Source organism: Crocuta crocuta, unplaced genomic scaffold (genome assembly GCF_008692635.1).
Source record: "Crocuta crocuta isolate KB4526 unplaced genomic scaffold, BGI_CrCroc_1.0 scaffold159, whole genome shotgun sequence".
NCBI lineage: Eukaryota > Metazoa > Chordata > Mammalia > Carnivora > Hyaenidae > Crocuta > Crocuta crocuta.
In genome coordinates, this window is record NW_027533263.1 from 1,885,016 (window position 1) to 1,903,060 (window position 18,045).

General features: G+C 39.6%; 1 protein-coding gene across 3 annotated transcripts in view; it reads right to left on the reverse strand.

Annotated features, from left to right (window-relative positions):
* ALS2 (alsin Rho guanine nucleotide exchange factor ALS2) overlaps positions 1 to 4,658 on the reverse strand; it is a 71,725-nt gene extending 67,067 nt beyond the window's left edge. Inside the window, exons 1-2 of one of the 3 annotated variants that reach the window (XM_077747567.1) lie at positions 4,455 to 4,475; positions 4,155 to 4,195 (exon numbers count right to left, since the gene is read on the reverse strand). The gene's annotated coding sequence lies outside the window, so the exon portion shown is untranslated. Of the gene's footprint in view, positions 1 to 4,154; positions 4,316 to 4,454; positions 4,476 to 4,583 lie in introns of those variants that run through there. The other 2 variants (XM_077747568.1, XM_077747569.1) reach the window with 2 other exon arrangements.
* Positions 4,659 to 18,045: the final 13,387 nt, after the last annotated feature.

An 18,045-nucleotide genomic window follows, 5' to 3' on the forward strand; every position in this document is an offset into this window, starting at 1 on the left:
TCTTAATCATACACGAATCTGTAAAAAAAAAAAATGAACAAATCCATGTACCTACCAGTTTTAACATATGTTAACATATTTTTATATTTGCTTCAGCTGTTTTTAAAATAGAAGGAAAAGTGTCACAGATTTCTGAAAATTATACCCAAACCTATCTCCCAGAGTTAGCCACTATTCCTAAACTTAATGTGTCTCATTTCCATATATGTTCTTATACTTTCATTAGATACAGGTGTATGAATATACAATGTATCAATGTAAGCTATACTGTTTTAAAACTACATAAATACCAGGTGCCTGAGTTATTAAGCATCTGACTCTTGCTTTCTGCTGAGGTCATGATTTCATGGTTGGCTCCTAAGACAGGGACAAGAGTTGGGCTCTGGGCTGACAGTGTGGAGCCTGCTTGGGATTCTCTTTCTCCCTCTTTCTCTGACCCTCCCTCCAGTGCCTGCAGGCATGCACATGCTCTCTCACAAAAATAAATAAACTTCAAAAAAAAAAAAAAAAAAGAAAAAGAAAAAACTACATAAATGCACCATAGTATGTATATCCTTTGGCAACTTTGGCAGCTTGCTTCTTCACTCAATATTATACACTTGAGATATATCCACATTAATAATAGACCATTTTTACTAAGGAATAGTATTTCATTGTATTAATAAACTACAGTTTACCCCTTTCCCACTAAAGTACAGCTGGATTATTTTACTTTATTGCTATTTAAAGAGCTTCTATTATCATCTTTGTTACATATTTGCTCCGGCACAATTGTCCTAAGTTTAGTTAAGAATTCAGCTCAATGGGGCGCCTGGGTGGCTCAGTCAGTTAAGCGTCCAACTTCAGCTCAGGTCGTGATCTCACAGTTCGTGGGTTCGAGCCACATGTTGGGCTCTGTGCTGACAGCTAGCTCAGAGCCTGGAGCCTGCTTTAGATTCTGTGTCTCCCTCTCTCTCTGCCCCTCCACTGCTCGTGCTGACTCGATCTCTCTCTCAAAAATAAATAACACATTAAAAAAAAAAAAAAGAATTCAGCTCAATGAACATTTAGGTTGTAGAAGAACCCTGGAATGAAAGTTACCCACCCCAGTGACCATTATTGGGTCTAACCCCCACCTTCCTAATAGGGAGATCATGTGAAAAGAAGAACTGATGACTAAGAAAAAAGAATTGTATTTAATAATTTGTATTTAATAAATAAATTTTATAAGTAATATGTAATAAGTGAAGCATGAGTTGATTAATTTGTGGAATTAATGAGACTAAAGTTGATCTCTTTGAACATAGTTCACTGGTGGCCAACTGAAATTTTATGAAACAGACCCAGTCTTTTTCTCGTAGGAGTTGAGAGAAATGTACATTTTCTTCAAAAAAAGAAGTCTTTAATATATTAAAGAGTAACTCTACAAAAACGCAAACAGGTACTAATTACCTGACTGATTTAAATATTTTTGCTCTACCCACTTGGATCAATTAGTTCTGCTACTTTACCAACTATTCAGCTAATCTACCAATTGTGTGATGCAGCAAACATCAAGACATAATGTAAAGGCAGCACTATGACATAGAGATGGTATAGGAAAATAAATGCAACACTAAAAAGAACCATGTCAGAATTTGTTGGTATTTTATTTGTGGTTATGCCAATGGATTTTCTTAAGGACTGATATCCTACAACATCTACTACTTTCTTATTACAGATGACTGAATTATCTGGTTGGAGAAGAGTGACAAGCAAAAAAAATTGTTTACAAAAACCCAAAAAGCTCTATGAGAAAAATCTCTAATACAGGTGGAATATGTGCTAGGTTTAATTCCACAAAGTTATAAAAAGGGCTAAATGATCTAAAAATCATTAAAATCCTCACAGCACTCTTCTGAGTGTTTGTGAAAGGGGTTCAACCTCATACTTCATAAAAGTAGGCCTTCTTTTACATCATCTCAATAATCACCAGTCTTTACCTTCTTTCATAGTTTTTTTTTCACTCATATCTTACCTAGTGTTATATTAACACAGAATTAATAGAAGGTTTTTACAAGTCAGACATAGTCTTTGGAAATTCCTTTAGAATGGATGCAGCAATACTGCATAAACCCATGCCTTTTTTGGGGCGCCTGGGTGGCTCAGTCAGTTAAGTGTCCGACTTCGGCTCAGGTCATGATCTTATGGTTCGTGGGTTTGAGCCCCACATCGGGCCCTGTGCTGACAGCTAGCTCAGAGCCTGGAGCCTGTTTCAGATTCTGTATCTACCTCTGTATCTGACCCTCCTCTTCTCACACTGTCTCTCTCAGAAATAAATTTTTAAAAAGTTAAAAAATAAATAAATAAACTCATGCTTTTTTTAAAAAAAGAAAAGGTAGAAGATGAATAGTACTCTGTCCACCCACCCACACAAAACTGAAATCATATCTTGGTCAAGTTTTTAATACATTCTTGTGTCTTTAACAGTCAAAATGCCCAAAGGTGTCTCAAATGACAACCTAAATTCTGAAAGGCTGAAATTTGGACAGAAGGGATTCCAGTTCACATTGCTTATATCTACTTAAAAAACAAGAGGCTTACATGATGCAACTCAACCCCCGTAAAATGACCCATTTGGTACTTTATTTTCTGGATCGTTATCTTTTCAAATGTCAATACTGTAAAACAGCTTTGAATTTTTCTTGCTACAACTATGAACCTTGAATATACCAATACTAGACATAATTTGCAAACTAAGTAATAAATTTAAATTATGTACAGATTCCAAAAGCATGTCCTCCACATTAAAATACGCTTACTGAATCCCAAAGTTACTACAGATCAACCAAAAATCATATTTTCTATAACTATAAGTCAATGTATTATAAAATTATCCGGAAACCATCCTTTGAATTAAAAAGTGAATTATAGGGGCACCTGGGTGGCTCAGTCAGTTATGTGTCCAACTGCGGCTCAGGTCACGTTCTCAGGGTTCATGAGTTCGAGCCCCACATCAGACTTGCTGCTGTCAGCACAGAACGTGCTTCTGATCCTGTCACCCTGTCTCTCTGCCCCTCCCCTTGTCTCTCCCCCCCCCTCAAAAATAAACATTTAAAAACAAACAAAAAATAAATTAAAAAATAATTATAAAAATAAAAAATAAAAAGTGAATTATAGTTTTCCTCTAAAAATATTCAGTTCTCTTTCCCATTTAGAAGAACGTGAGTCAGTGTGGATCATGAGATAGTGGAATAAGAAATGATTATAAAAATAGGTAGTATGTACCAAACATTTACCATTGTTAGGCACTTTAATAGATATGATACACGAACCATTAAGTGTAGAGGCGCTATTATGAGGAAGGTACTTTAATTCTCAACTCAGAATTAAAAAAAATGATACAGAGAAGTAACTTTCCCCAAGTTAAAGATATAAGTGGATGTGATGTCAGGTATGCCCATATTCAAAGCCTTGGATCTTAACCACTATGTTTATATTATTGAGATTAAAATATTCCAATTTACTGTAAAAACCAATCTTTTACTGCTTTAAATCGCTTACGTACTCTCATTAACTCAAAGGTCAAGTAGTCACTCTAAATCATTCATATCTGATAAACTGGGGGAAAAACTGGACCAATAACCTTGCTGAATTTTGATACCTGTTCAGAATAAAAACACATCACACAATTTTACTCTTTAAATCCTTTTAAAGAACATTTATGGCCACGAACAAATCTAAAAGGCAATAGACTAAGGATCTGCGTTTGTGTTTAAGTTATTTCCCTTTCCCTCCTAAACTAGAGCGACTACTGTACTTGAATATGCCGCTTGAGCCAGTGTGTTTTTCCTCTTCCCTCATCATCATGCAAAGCCCTAAGCAGGAGTACAACACTTCTGCCAACCTAGAGTTGCTTGTCTTTAAAGTAGCCCTATTACCCAAAGGACCAACACCAGCGCCAGTACCATTTCCTAATGAGAGACACTACGTTACTTTTCCTGTCGTTCGTTTCTTGAAAGAACTTCTCACTCTCTGATGGTTCACTTGACACGTGAAAGTACTTGGTTAAACTACTAATTCTTAGTATCAGAGTTATTTTCATTTTCTGCAACCGCCCTCTCGAGCCACCGAAACACTAGGTCCACCCCCGACTGAGACCTGCACCCTGGGGCAAACCCGCCTGGGACACTCACCAAGGTTCGAGGCCAGGGATTCCGGTGTATCTGCTAAGCGGCTAGAGTGGGCATTCAATAAATCCTCATGAATAAGTAAGGGAAAGGCAGCGTGGGTGGAGGCGGGAAGGGGGGGTCTTGAAAGAATTTCGCGCCGCTGACACCAATGGAGTGGCGCCCCGTCTGAGGAGGGAGGTAAAGGGGCGAGTGGGAGAACCTGGGGCCGGGACAAGGGGCCGCGACCGGTGCTCCTTGGAGGGCAGGCGCAGTCGGTCGCACGCAGGCTTTTTGGAAGACGCGGGCGCCGTCTCTGTGACTCACCAAACGCGCTCCCGGGCCTCGGCCTGCGCCTCTGCCTCTCTCTGGGACCCCCGGCCTCCCGCACACAGGAGAGCCGAGCAGATGAGCCCTGCGAAGCCAAGGGCCGAGCGGGGACTCACCCTCGCTCACCTGACGCTCCACCAGCAGCACCCCAGTCTGCATCCGGCGGGAGCTTCACAAGCCAGCGGGTCCCTGAGATCAGCTGATTCACGAGGGGCGGGGCCTCCGGGAAGGGGCGGGGCTGCAGGGAGGCTAGCTTGGGTGAAGGTGGTCGGGGATTGCCCCTGAAAAATAGGTAGGGTTGGGCGCCGACGGCGTCTGATAGCGATCAAAATTATCCAAGAGTCCTTGGGCACTGTGGGTAAAGTCCTCAGGAGTACAGCCCCTCCCTTAGGACAGGGCGGAGCCACCAGTCCTTACATGCGCTTGGGCGATGACGTAACACGCAGTCGCCGGGTCCTAACTACCCGAGCGCTTCCATGGTAACAGGTGGTGATGAGCGTGATTGGGAGCTGCAGACATTTTGCTGCCACCTCAAACTGCAGAAGTCAGATGAATAAGTTCGCTACTGTTTACAGGGAATATATGAAAATATCTTCAAACTGCTTCTACGGACTACACACAAACAGTAGTTGCTTCCGCCCCCGCAGATGACGTCATCGCCACGCGGCGCCAGTTGGCTTTAGTGTCCACACTGTATTTACTTGCTTGCGACCCCGAAGGGTGAAGTGGGGTAGGAGGAAATGAATTGGTCTTTTATGATTCCCAACAGGATTCCCCAGTGTACAATCCGAGTAAAACTTGTTTGCGTGCTCAGCGCACAGTTGCACGACAGTCTGTTGTTCTTCGTAGCCACAGCCCCACCCCGACTCATCTTGCAGTTGGCAAGTCCTCTCAGGAAGATTTTCCGGAGCTTGCCACCATTGGCATACAGTGGGTGCTAACTCTGCTGCTAGGCAGAGTGCCGTCGCTGGGCCTGCAAACCTGTATTCAGACCATCGGCGACAGATAATGCAGTCAAGTTGTGAAGTTCCTATGCATAAATGGGTCTATTACGTTCATCCTCAGCTTGGTTGCTTCTTTGATCCTCCACCCACCTGCAAAATCGTTAGTCTGCAATAATTCAGACAACCTCGTCCACTCTTATACCAGTGCTGAAAACAACATAGCTCTGAGAATGGGCAGCACAGCAAACCAAAGGTGTCCAACTTCAGTAGGGAGTTCCATGCGGCCCGGCAATCTTGCTAAGCCCAAACACATCCTTAGTACATCGCTACTAGGATTTTCTCCTTTTCCCTTCCCTTTCTATTCCCGACCCCCGCATACTGATATCTTAGCCCTACCCACTCACCCCCTTTGGTAAACAGTTTAAAAACAACAACAACAACACTGTCTCCTTTGTTTCTGAGTAAAGCGAGACCACCAGGGATGAATTTCCGTAACCACTATTCCAAAACCTACCTGCAGCCCTTACCTACCTTCCTTTCCTTCTCTTTCTCTTTCGAAGAGATATGCTGTCCTCTCAAGATTAATCCCTCCACCTGAATTCAGGATCCCTTCCGATCTCCTTAGAGATCTTGCCCCATTACTTATCCCTTCCTTTTTGTATATTTTGTTTTCTTTCTTTTTTTTTTTCCTTCTGTATATCTTCAATCTCTGGTTCTCTTACTACTCTTTTTTTTTTTTTTTAATTTTAGAGAGAGCATGCCAGCAGGGGAGGGGGCAGAGGAGGAGAGAGAGAGAGAGAGAGAGAGGATCTTAAGCAGGCTCCATGCTCTATCCTCCACCCTGGGATCATGGCCTGAGCTGAAATCAAGGTAGTTTAACTGACTGGGCCACCCAGGCACCCCTTTCTTATTACTTTTATTCCTCAGTATATAACCCTATTCCTACCTGTCACATTTTTAATGTCTTTTTCTTCTGTCCTTTTGTTTGCAACCTACTTTTCTTCCTTTACCTTCTGACCTCCCAATCTTCCTCATCTCAGTCTGCAATCTCTACTTTTTTGGATCGACTGAAACCAGTAGTCACCTCCTAATTTTGGAATCTAGTGATACAGTCTGAGAAAGGAACCATTCTGTGCAGCTGTTTAAAAGAAAGAATAATCTATCTGTATTGATGTGGAATGGTCTGGAAGTTAGGTTAAGATTTAAAAAAGGTAAATGCTGAGTCATATTTATTGTAGTCCACCAATTGTGTGTTAGGTGTGTGTGTTTGAGAGAGAACGGTATATATATATCCTTGTCTTTCTATATGCATATACGAGCTCTGAAAAGATACATTAGAAGGTAACTGACACTGGAAAGGAGAATTAGGAACAAAGGTGGGAGGAAAACTCACTTTTCACTCTCTGGCATATTGCACTGTTTGAGCTTGAAACTTTACAAATACGGTTTGAATATACTTTTTACTTATTTAAAAAACTTCTAAATGTGACAGAAGTATTTAATTTTCAGTCTTCCTTTCCCTCATTTCCTCCTTGATTTCTGGGGCACACTCCTTCTGGGTTCTCCCCCAACTCCTTCAGACCTTTCCTTTGCCTTTTCAGACTTGCTTTCACCTGTCCCTTAATTCTTGGACTAAATAAATATTTATTGCACACTTATTGTGTGTCAGGCACTATTCTAGACACTACAGAGGTGTGATCATGAACAAAACAAACAAGGATCTCTGTTCTGGTGGAACTTGCGCCTCAGTCTCTAGAGGTGGCAGCTATTATTAATTCCTCTCTCTATGTAGACAAATGCCGCTGTTGATGTCAAGAGATGAAATCTATTTCCTCTTCACCTCATTATGGGCTAGTTTTGTGATTTTTTTTAAACTAATAGGCTATGGCAGAAATGAACTTCTGAGATTCCTGAATCAAGGCCTTAAAGAACTGGCAGCTTCCACATCCCCCTCTGAGAAGGCGGCTGCCATGTTCTAAAGAAGCTTCAACTGTATTACAGGTTGGTAAGAGACAATGTGAAGAGATAGGCCACAAGGAAGAGTATTACAGTGCCAAACACGAGCAGAGCCTTCTGGGACCTTCCAGGCCAGCCCAGTTACTGGCTAAGAGACAATGTGAAGAGATAGGCCACAAGGAAGAGTATTATAGTGCCAAACACGAGCAGAGCCTTCTGGGACCTTCCAGGCCAGCCCAGTTACTGGCTAAATGCAGCTGAGTGATATGAGCCTGTGACAAGTGGAGCAGAGCAGCCTAGTCAAGCCCTGCTTGAATTCCTGGTCCAAATTCCCCCAAAATAATAAATTGTTGCTTTTAATCACTAAGCTTGGGGATGGTTGGTTATGCAGCAACACCTGAAACAAATGGGAAGAGCGAGAGCTAATAAACGAATATGGTGGTGATTGGGCTATAAAGAGGCAACATAGTGTAGTAGCTAAAAGCACATGCTTTTAGCCAGACAGCTTAGGTTCAAATCTCAGCTCCAGCACTTACTAGCTTTGGGAACTTGGCACAAGTTATTTAACCTCTGTGTACCTCTGTTTCTTCATCTACAAAACAGGGATAGTAAAGTTATCTACTTTACATGGTGAGGTGAGGTTTAAAGGCAAATTGCTTAGAATGGTACATGGCATATAAGCACATATTAATGCTGTTATGAACGATAAGGTAAGAGGATAGACAGGAAAGAGTGCAACTTTATATAAGGTAAGCAGGAAGAATCTTTCTTCTTCTAAAAGGACTTATCTGAACAGACCTATAAAGAAGCGAGGGCAAACCTTGTGGATATCTGACATTCCAGCAAAAGGAACAAGTAACTAGCAAAGGCTAGGAGGGCAGTGTGGCTGGAACTGAATGAGAAAAGTTTGAAAGAAGCTGAATGAGGCTAGAGCTGAATGAAAAAAGGTGAAAAGGTAAGAGATAAGAGAATATCAGGTAGGTAATGACGTGGTCTTTGGGGACAGATACTTTGGGGAGGACTTTGGGCTTATCTGAGCGTGAGCGATATGGGCAACCACTGCAGGGCCACGCATGGGGATTGTTGTAATCTGGCTCCTGTTTTAAAGAGATGACTCTTCTGCTCTGTGCAGAGTGATCAGAGTGTAAGAGTTTGAATGGAAGCAGAGAGATCAGAAAGAGGCTATTGCAAGAGTTGAGTCATAATGGCTTGGCCTGGAGTGGCAGTGGAGAAGGCAAAAAGGAGTTAGATTCCTGATGTATTTTGAAAGTGGGGCCTAAATATTTACTCATGGATTAGGTATGAGCTTTGAGAGAAAGAGAAAGTAAAGCCTAAGTTATTGGTAGAATTGTGCTGTCATTCACTGAGATGGGCAAGACTGGGGTGGGGGGTAGTATGGGGAAATGGAGAGGAAGTACCATGTGTTCATATTTGAGCATGCTAGAGTTTATATCGTTATTAGGCATCTGAATGGAGATGTCAATAGGCAGTTGTATGTAGGTGTCTTGTGTTAAGGAGAAAGATCAGGGCTTTGGAACTTGTTGATGGAAAAGTGAAGTAGTCTGAGGCCTGAGCCCCGGGATACTCCTCTATTTAGAGACTGAAAGGTTAGGGAGACCCTAGTTCAGAGTCCTTCTGGGTTTTGTGAGTGGGGGAAATACTTGTGTTTGAGAAACAGAAAGAAGACTAAAATATCTAGCAGAGTGTATGAGAGGGAAGAATGGTAGCAAATGAGGTTGTAGTGATTATGTAGGGGTTGGTAGGACAGGATATGAGGTTGTTTTTATTCCAAATGCGAGGGAAATCATTAGAAGAAAGTTTTAAGTGGGGGAGTCATCTGATCTGATTTACACTTTTGAAAAATTTCATTCTGTCTAGTGCTTTATGTGTACTTCCTGCTTTATTACACAGAATATTAAAAAGAAGCTTAATTAAGGATTGAGATTTAGTAATATTAGTATTTTGCTTCATTAATATTTACTTCATTTAAGTTCATTCTGAAAGAATATATTATAGGAGAGTAAGAACAGAAGCATCGAGACTAAGTAGGAAGTATTGCATTAAGTCAGAGGAGAGATGATGATGCTTTGGACTACAGTGATTTTAATACAAACTGAGAATTAGATTTTTTAAAATTATGTAATTGCCTTTATTTGAACTTATACACTGCTACAAGATTACATCACTTTTCAGAGTTGAGAATCAGATAGATTTGAGATATCCTCTGGAAGCAGAATTGGCATAATTTAATTATGGATTAGACATGATATTCAATTCAAATACTTCCTGCTTTTTTTTCTTGAATAACTGATTCATAGGGACTCCATTTTCTGAACTGGAGAAGACTAAGAAGAAGCATCTTGGCTTGATTCAAGGAGTCTGTTTTTGGCATGACTTTGGGATACCTTTTGGGCATACAAGGGGAAATGTCAAATTGGCCATTGGTCTTTTGGGTAGAAATTGGGGCTGGAGATAGAGATTTGAGAGTCGTTTGCACACAGGTACCATTCAAAGCTGAAGGGATTAGATGAAATTATCTGGGAGGAAAGTGGAGATAAGAAACTGGAGAGGAGGACTATGCATGGGGTTGCCCAAACTTGGAAGTTGAGCAGAGGAGGAGACAGGAAAGATAATTACAGGGAAGTCCCCACAGAGGTAGGATGAAAACTAGGAAAGTGACCATTTCACAGACATCAAAGAGGCTTTCAAGAAGAGTGACCCCATAAATGGTGTTGAATGTTGCTTTACAGTAGAGATAAGGTCTAATAAGCCTTTACATTTGATAAGATGGACTCTCTGGTGACTTGGCAAGAGGCTTTATTGGGAGTGAGTTAAAGAGAGAACAGGAGGTAAGGAAGTAGAGACATCATCTTCAAGAAGTTTTTCTGTGAATTGTGATATAGACCTAGGGCAATAGCTGGAGGGGGTGTGGAGTCAAGGTTTAGAATAGATACCCAAAACCCAAGCATTAAAAAGCAAAACCAAAAACAAATAGTTGATGGAAGGCAAACTAGATTTCCTATTGGAAAGAATGTGACCTTGCAAAGAAAAAAAGAAAGATATTCAAACATGTCTTTCTATACATTGTCGTAGACTCAATACTGTCAGCACACAATCTGAGTTGAATCTGTTTATAAATACAGGGTTTTTGGTTGTTTTTTTTTAGCATACATTATACTAATTTGCAAGCCTGTAGATTCTAAGCTCCCAGACAGTGTTTTTCTCACTTTTAAGTGGTGGCCTAGAACCAGTGTTTACTTGTTGTTCATTTTGACCCCAGTCATTCACATTGTATGTGTATATGTGTGGGGGTGGGGCTGCATTCACACACATATATAAATGCTGTTATTTAATTAACAGACAATCTGAATGGAGTATAAGATACAGTTCATGCCCTCAAAGAAGATACTTACCAACTTGTTAGGAAAACAATCAAAATAATGGTTAGAACGCACACCTGAGACGATCAGGGATCCAAGAGTTCAGCACTGAGAGAGACTGGGGGTGGTGATAGGAGAGGGATCAAGGAAGAAGGAAAGGTTCAGAGCAGAGCTGTAACCTCAGGTAGGACTTGAAGGAGGAACAGGCCCAGGAAAGGGAGGAACATATCAGATGAGAACACAAGAAAGTTCAGTCACAACAGCAGGGAAGGTTTGGTGGACATTGAGGTGTGAATACTGGGGAACGGAGTAGGTGTATGACTGGGGAACAGAGGTGAGCAGGACAGGATAGCCAGGTTGTGAGAAGCCAGGCTGAAGAATTGAGCCTTGATTCTGTAGGTGTGTAGGGGAACTTTGAGAAGTGATCAAAGAGGAATTTTTAAAATATATCACAAAAAGACCTTTTGGGCCTTCAAAGTAGAGTTTTAGTCTGTGTATCTTATTCTACTTAACCACTAAAATAGAAGCTGAGTATGTTACACTTTTTATTCTTACTGAAGTAGATAAGATTTCTTTCCTGATAAAAATAACCTAGACCATAGGGTACCCGGGTGGCTTAATCAGTTAAGCATCTGACTTTGACTCAGGTCATGATCTCATGGTTCATGGGTTCGAGCCCCGTATCCGGCTCTGTGCTGACAGCTAGCTCAGAGCCTGGAGCCTGTTTTCAGATTCTGTATCTTCCTCTCTTTCTGACCCTCCCCTGTTCATGCTCTCTCTCTCTCTCTCTCAGAAATAAATAAAACATTAAAAAAATTTTTTTTAATAATAAAATAAAAATAACCTAGACCTTTGTTTTAAAAATGGATGCTGAGATTCTAAATAGCTGAAGGATAAGATAGGGGCACCCAACTCTCATTGACATCAGGGAGCTCCTTACTACATGGCTGAACTTCATGAAAGAATGTAATGTCTCAAATAAGAAGCAAAGACCTGCTGATGACATATTGTAATTTAGGGGAATTATTTAAATAGAAATGCTTCTACTCATCTCATACTAAGAATAATTAGTGGATTGAATACTAACCACCAGATGTAGGTAAGCAGATGCTAACATGCTATTTTTAGAATGGAAGCACATGGCTATATGAGAATTGCTGAGACATATATTCATAAAGTCTATATTATGACATCTAAGTAACCATTAAAGCATGTTTAAGTATCTATATCTGTATCTGAGTTGTTGTGTAATATGTGCCTAATAATGTTACACTTCTCATTCTTTCCTTGTCTCTGTTTTGTCGACTAAACCTGTTCTACTGACATATCTTAGCATTCTGGATCTCAAGCTGGGCATTACAAGTCTGTCTTTTTTTTTCCGCTAAAAATAAAAAGCGGTAGTTGGGCTAAAAACTCTTTTTTGTGTGTATTACAATGTATAACTTGTAAATTGTTATAAACATTTAAAGAAAACATTTAGGTCCCAACCTACAAAAAAAGTGTCTCAAATATTTATTTGCAAGTGAGAAGTTTGAAACTTAGCATGTTTTCCCATAGAAACAGCAAGGTAAATCATTGTTTTGTTCCTGAACGAATCCACAAATGTTATTTGATTTATGATGCTGTTCAAATAATGTGCATTTGCAATGAAAAAATACAGCTGAAATACTTTATAATTTTAAAAACAAGAAGGAAAACCCGTTGGTATTGAGCGGGTAATTTTTCATTAACTCCAGGTACTTAAAAGCGGGTGTTAAGGATGGAGAGTTAGATGGAAGTTGTGGAGCTCTGGAGCACACAAGGGACCGGGTGGGCGAACGGGAAGCAGTGTCCACCNGGAAAACGTGCCTCCTTATATATGTACGCAGATCAAGATGTCCTACCCTATTGTGAAGCAATTGTGATAAATTAATAAAATCCCTACAACTTGGCAAACATTTATATATAAAATCCCGCATTGCCAATCTGTTGGCACACCCCTGTAAACCTTCACCAACCGCCCCTCCTGGAGCAATGGGACTGACAGCCACGCGGTGGCGGAATTCTCGGGCTGATTGGAAAACCACTTTTCCCTTCGCATAGTGGTGAGGGGTTGTAAAACCCACAAGCAGCTTGTCTTTATTAAAAGGTTCGATACTGTATTTTGTTGACCATGGGTTTGTTTGTTTTGCATTCACCTTTAATTTTTTTACTTTTAAAAATATTGAAGATTTTTTTGTTGTTGTTATTTTGATTTATCTTGATTAAGGGTTTTTTGTGTGGATTTTTTTTAAATGCTCCCTGATGCCTTATCCCAATCCAGGCACTGGTGGGAAGCAGTGAGCAAGGAAGACAGGCAGCACCCCCCCTCCCCCACCATGTTATACTTTTCTGTCTTCCTTTCTCCCTCTTGCCTTTGTCCCTCCGTCCCTTCCACTTCTTTTTTAATTTTTAAATCTGCTTTTCTTACTTTGGGCCTCCAGCTCCAGCAACCTTCCCTGGCAGTTATGGGAGGCTGTCCCATGGCCAGGAGCCGCCTGGCTCTTGGGGACTGGGAGCTGGGGAGGGCACAGTATTTCTGAGGGGAAGAGACCTAATCTATTTTGACAGGTTTTAAAATGCTTTTTTTTTTTTTTAAAGCGGTTAAACCCTCTAAATTTCAGAGCTTTGGGGCCAAGTCTGGTTTGCCCATGCCTAGTAACTACTAGTCTTATGTATATGATAAATGCAGCTGAAGGGGGAAAAAACTGATTAAGTAACTAGACAAGGAAAAGAAAAAAGATTCTTTAAAAAGGATTATGTAATGTGAGACAGAGATTGCCTGAGATGGAATCACTTTGGCTGTGAGTGGCAAAGTCCAAAAGAAAGTCCAAAGAAAACTGGGGTGAGTCACGTGTGGTGGGAAGAGAGATTTAGTGTTTGGGATGGTTATTCCCTTGAAAAAGAAGTTGAGAGGGAGGAAAAGTTGATTTGGCCAGTTCTGCATGCTGGCCACCGAGTGGTGCTGTGGGTACAGGCTGGTTGCTTTCAGGAAAGAGGCACAGAAGGGTTCAGGCATCCTGGGAAAGAAATAGGGGAAGGTCAGCCACAGAAATTGAAAGAATCAGAAATTTACAGGTCAGGTTTTTGTAAGTTGTACTTATTTGTGTTTAAGTACCCACAATATATGCATATTTTAAAGTAGTAGTAACTTTCAGGAGATATTTCAAACAGTTCTAAAACTCTACTACTTTTAGTACTGTGGAATGTACTACAGGCCAGCATGGACGGGTTCCCGGCTAGACCACTTTACTCTGACAGAGCAAGAAACTTTAGGGTAATGTTAAGGAAGTTTATGGGAGCATTTTATAATGCATTCCACACAAATTAACAATGTCAAGTTGGACAAGGTACCAGCATTCTTTAGTTACTACTTCTGTAGTAGACTAATTGTTCTGACTCTACATCGACTATGAGGTGCTGCTAGAAAGAAATGGGTGGAGTTGAAGACAGCAGATGGAGTATGCTCATCTCACCTCTACTTTCAGATACATATGTTTCCTATCAGAGAAGTTCTTTCATATGAGTTAGGATATTATCCTAAATACCAAGAAGCAAAATTTCCTTTCATACAAGGGAACAGTATGCTAAGTTGATGGACCCACTGTGTGTCAGGGGAAAGAATGTTCATAGCACCTTTGAGTGTTCATGGTGTGGAGATATGGTTAAGAGCATAGACCCTCGAGTTAATGCTGATGGGTTTAAATTCTAATTCTAACACCAATACTCTAAGAAACTTTGGATAATCCTCCAGTTTTCTCGACTAAACTTTGGGAAATAATTATCTATGTCACAGAATTCGTGAGATAATGTGACCTAAATGTTTGGTGAGAAAGGATCAGAAAATGCTGATAATGCCTAAGGAAAGAAGGGAGGACCAGCACAGACCTGGAGATTCTTTGGTATGACTGATTATCTCTCTATTTTAAAATTGTATCAAGGAGGAGAATGGTCAAATAGGTTAAAAGTATGGATTTTGGAGCTGCTCTGCCTTGGTTCAAATCCTGGTTCCATCACTTCTTGCGTGTGCGGCCATGGGCAAATTATTTAATACTGTGACGACAGAATTGTTATGTGTAAATACAAATAATGTGTTTGCCTTATTATTATTGTCACTTTTTTTTCTGCCTATAGCTGGAAGACTTGGACTAAACATGTGACAAGATCCCTTGCTATGGACCTGATTATGCTATATTTACAAATCTATTTTTTATAAAACATTAAATTGTTCTTTTTAAAAAATCATACTGCTATATTGAAGGTGGAAATTTAAATATGGAATTGGTGTTCCCCCATTTCAGTGGACACCAAATCATCAGTTTAAGTCATATCTGGAATTTTTTAATGCATTCAGACTCAAGAAATTAAAACAAATAAATAATCATACAAATGCAAAGAACAACAAAGAGAAAACATCTGGTCTGTAGAAGCATGGATTTCCCAAGGATTCCTACAATTTTAGATAATTGGTCCTTTTTAGGTATAGTGTTCAGTATAATTGCATTGTTTCACAAGCTAAGTCATTCTGTCATGAGAACACCTTGCAATTAGATTTCTTGTCAGTGAAATGTTTTTTTAACCGCCATTGCTTTTCAGTAGGTTCAGAATGTGGTTCTACACATATGAAATCATTCAGCATTCTTGAGTGTTCCATCTGTAGTTAACAGTTTTGATTTACAACAGGTAAACTGCTCTTTCAGAAGCCAATGCCAGGATGTGGGGAGAGCCTCAATGAGAGGCAGGAATTTAATATCAGAGCCAGTAGCACAGAACTTAAGCCAGAAAACTTGTAATTGAGGCATTTGGCATTTCGAGCAGAAATTTCCAGGGCTCCAGAAATTGTCCTCTAAATCAATAAGAACTTGTGCAATTTGTAAATGTGGTCATTGTGCTTCATATGCTTTCTCAATAACTCATAAGTTTTGATTGTTAACTTTCTTGAAGGCAATGAAAAAAGAAGATAACACTGGAATTTATGCATTCAACTGCATTGTGGAAACTAAGTACAAGTACAACAAACAGCACATGAATATGCAATAGTAATATGATGTAAATAAAGACATGTTAGCTACATCTAACAGAACAAAGGAGATTCAGATTCCATATGCTTGCAGTTCTGCTTATTGTCAGAAGACAGCACTCTCAGCATGTAAAAGTTTCAAGTTAAACTATTCCAGGAAGAAGGAAGACATGTGATTTAAGAATCCTACATTATAGCTTTTATTTGGACCAAAGATGATGTCATGTTCTTCCTGATTCATGAACTAGAGTCACTTACCTATTCCTGGTTCATCCTGTATATAATAACTAATTGAAATTTAGGCCAAATAAGTAATGAGAAATACAACCAAACTGAGATTTTTGTGCTCTTTGTACAAATACTATTATCAGAGGGAGGTGGGTGAGAAATAGGCTAGATGGGTGATGTGTATTAGGAGGGCACTGGTGATGAGCACAGGGTGTTGTCTGTAACACTGAATGCTACTTCTGAAACCAATATTGCACTGTCTGTTAACCACCTAAAATTTAAATAAAAACAAAACAAAACAAAAATACTGTTCTCAGTGTGCCCTCATGAAATAAAATTTGGAAAATTTGGTAGTTTGGGGAGCTTAAACATTTTTTTTTACTATTGCTAGTTGAGTAACCTTGAGAAAGTTAAACTCTTTGAGACTCAGTTCTTCCATGATCAAGTGGAGATAATAATGGTATCTACTTCTTGTCATGAAATTGTAGGATCAGCTTGGAGTCTGACACAGAACAAGCACTGATGTGGTTGCTGTTGCTATTATTCTTATTCTTATTCTTATTATTTCTGTGTTTTTATCTAAAGCCTCTCCTGCCTTGTTGGGAGTAGGCAGGAATACAAGCAGTAAGTAATCAAAATGTTTAGATTTCACGTGAATATGTTTTTTAAAATATTCTTTTTCTACTTTCTTTTTAGAAAATTCTTAAACACACAAAAATGAAGTTCCATATAGCCATCACATAGCTTAAACAACTATCAATATTTTACCAATTTTTTTTATCCCCAACATTATTTCTCTGGAATATTTTAGAGCAAGGAAATTATGTCATTCTACCTTAAATACTTGAGTAGGCATCTCTAAATGTAGGATTGTTTTAAAAACATATTCACCATGCAAGATTAAAAATAAATTCTTAAGATTATCTGATACCATATTTAAATTTCCATATTTGGATCGGAAATGTTGTTCTGCAGTGGTTACCAGGAGCTGGGACTGGGGGCAATGGGGGAATGTCTGTCAAACGCTGCAAAGTTTCAGGGGTACCTGGGTGGCTCAATCAGTTAAGTGTCTGACTCTCAGTTTCAGCTCAGATCATGATCTCATTGTTCGTGGGATGGAGCCCCACGTAGGGTTCTGAGCTGGCAGCATGGAGCCTGATTGGGATTCTCTCTCTCCCTCTCTCGGTGCCCTCTCCCCCCGCTTGTGCCCTCTCTTTCTCAAAAATAAATAAACAAACATTAAAAAAACACAAAGGCTGCAAAGTTTCAGATATGCAGGATGAATAAGTTCTGGAGATCTAATGTATAGCAGGGTGATTACAGTTGACAACGCTGTACTGTGTACTTGAAATTTGCTAGAATAGGGTTTTGTTTTTGTTTTCCAAGAGAGATCTTGATTGCTCTTACCAAAACAAGTTAACTATGTGAGGTGAGAGAGATGTTAATTAGCTCATTGTGGTAAATATTCACAATGTATACATATATCAAAATGTCACCTCATACACCTTAAATATATGCAATTTTTACTTGTCAATTATACCTTCATAAAGCTGGGGGAAAAAGAAATGTCACTTTAAAATTGATTTGTTCAAAACAGGATCCAAACAAGGTCTACATATTTTCTGTTTGTTGTGTCTTTGAAGACTTTATAATTCACTTTTTTTTATGCCATTAATTTGCTAGAGAATCAAGTTATTTGTCCTTTCTGATTTGGTTGTTTGCTTCATTATGGTGTTAACTTCTCTGTCCTCTATATTTCTTGTAACTTGGTTTTAGATCTTAGACAATTGATTAGATTCCGAATCTTTTTTTTTTAAAATTATTTATTTTGAGAGAAAGAGCTCGAGCAGGGGATGGGCAGAAAGAGAGAGAGAGAGAGAGAGAATCCCAAGAAGGCTTTATGCTGTCAGCACACAGCCTGATGCAGGGCTCAAATTCATGAACTGTGAGATCATGACTGAAGCTGAAGTCGAATGCTTAACTGACTGAGCCATCCAGGAGCCCCTAAATTTTTTTCTTTAGCCAAAAATATATCACAAGTG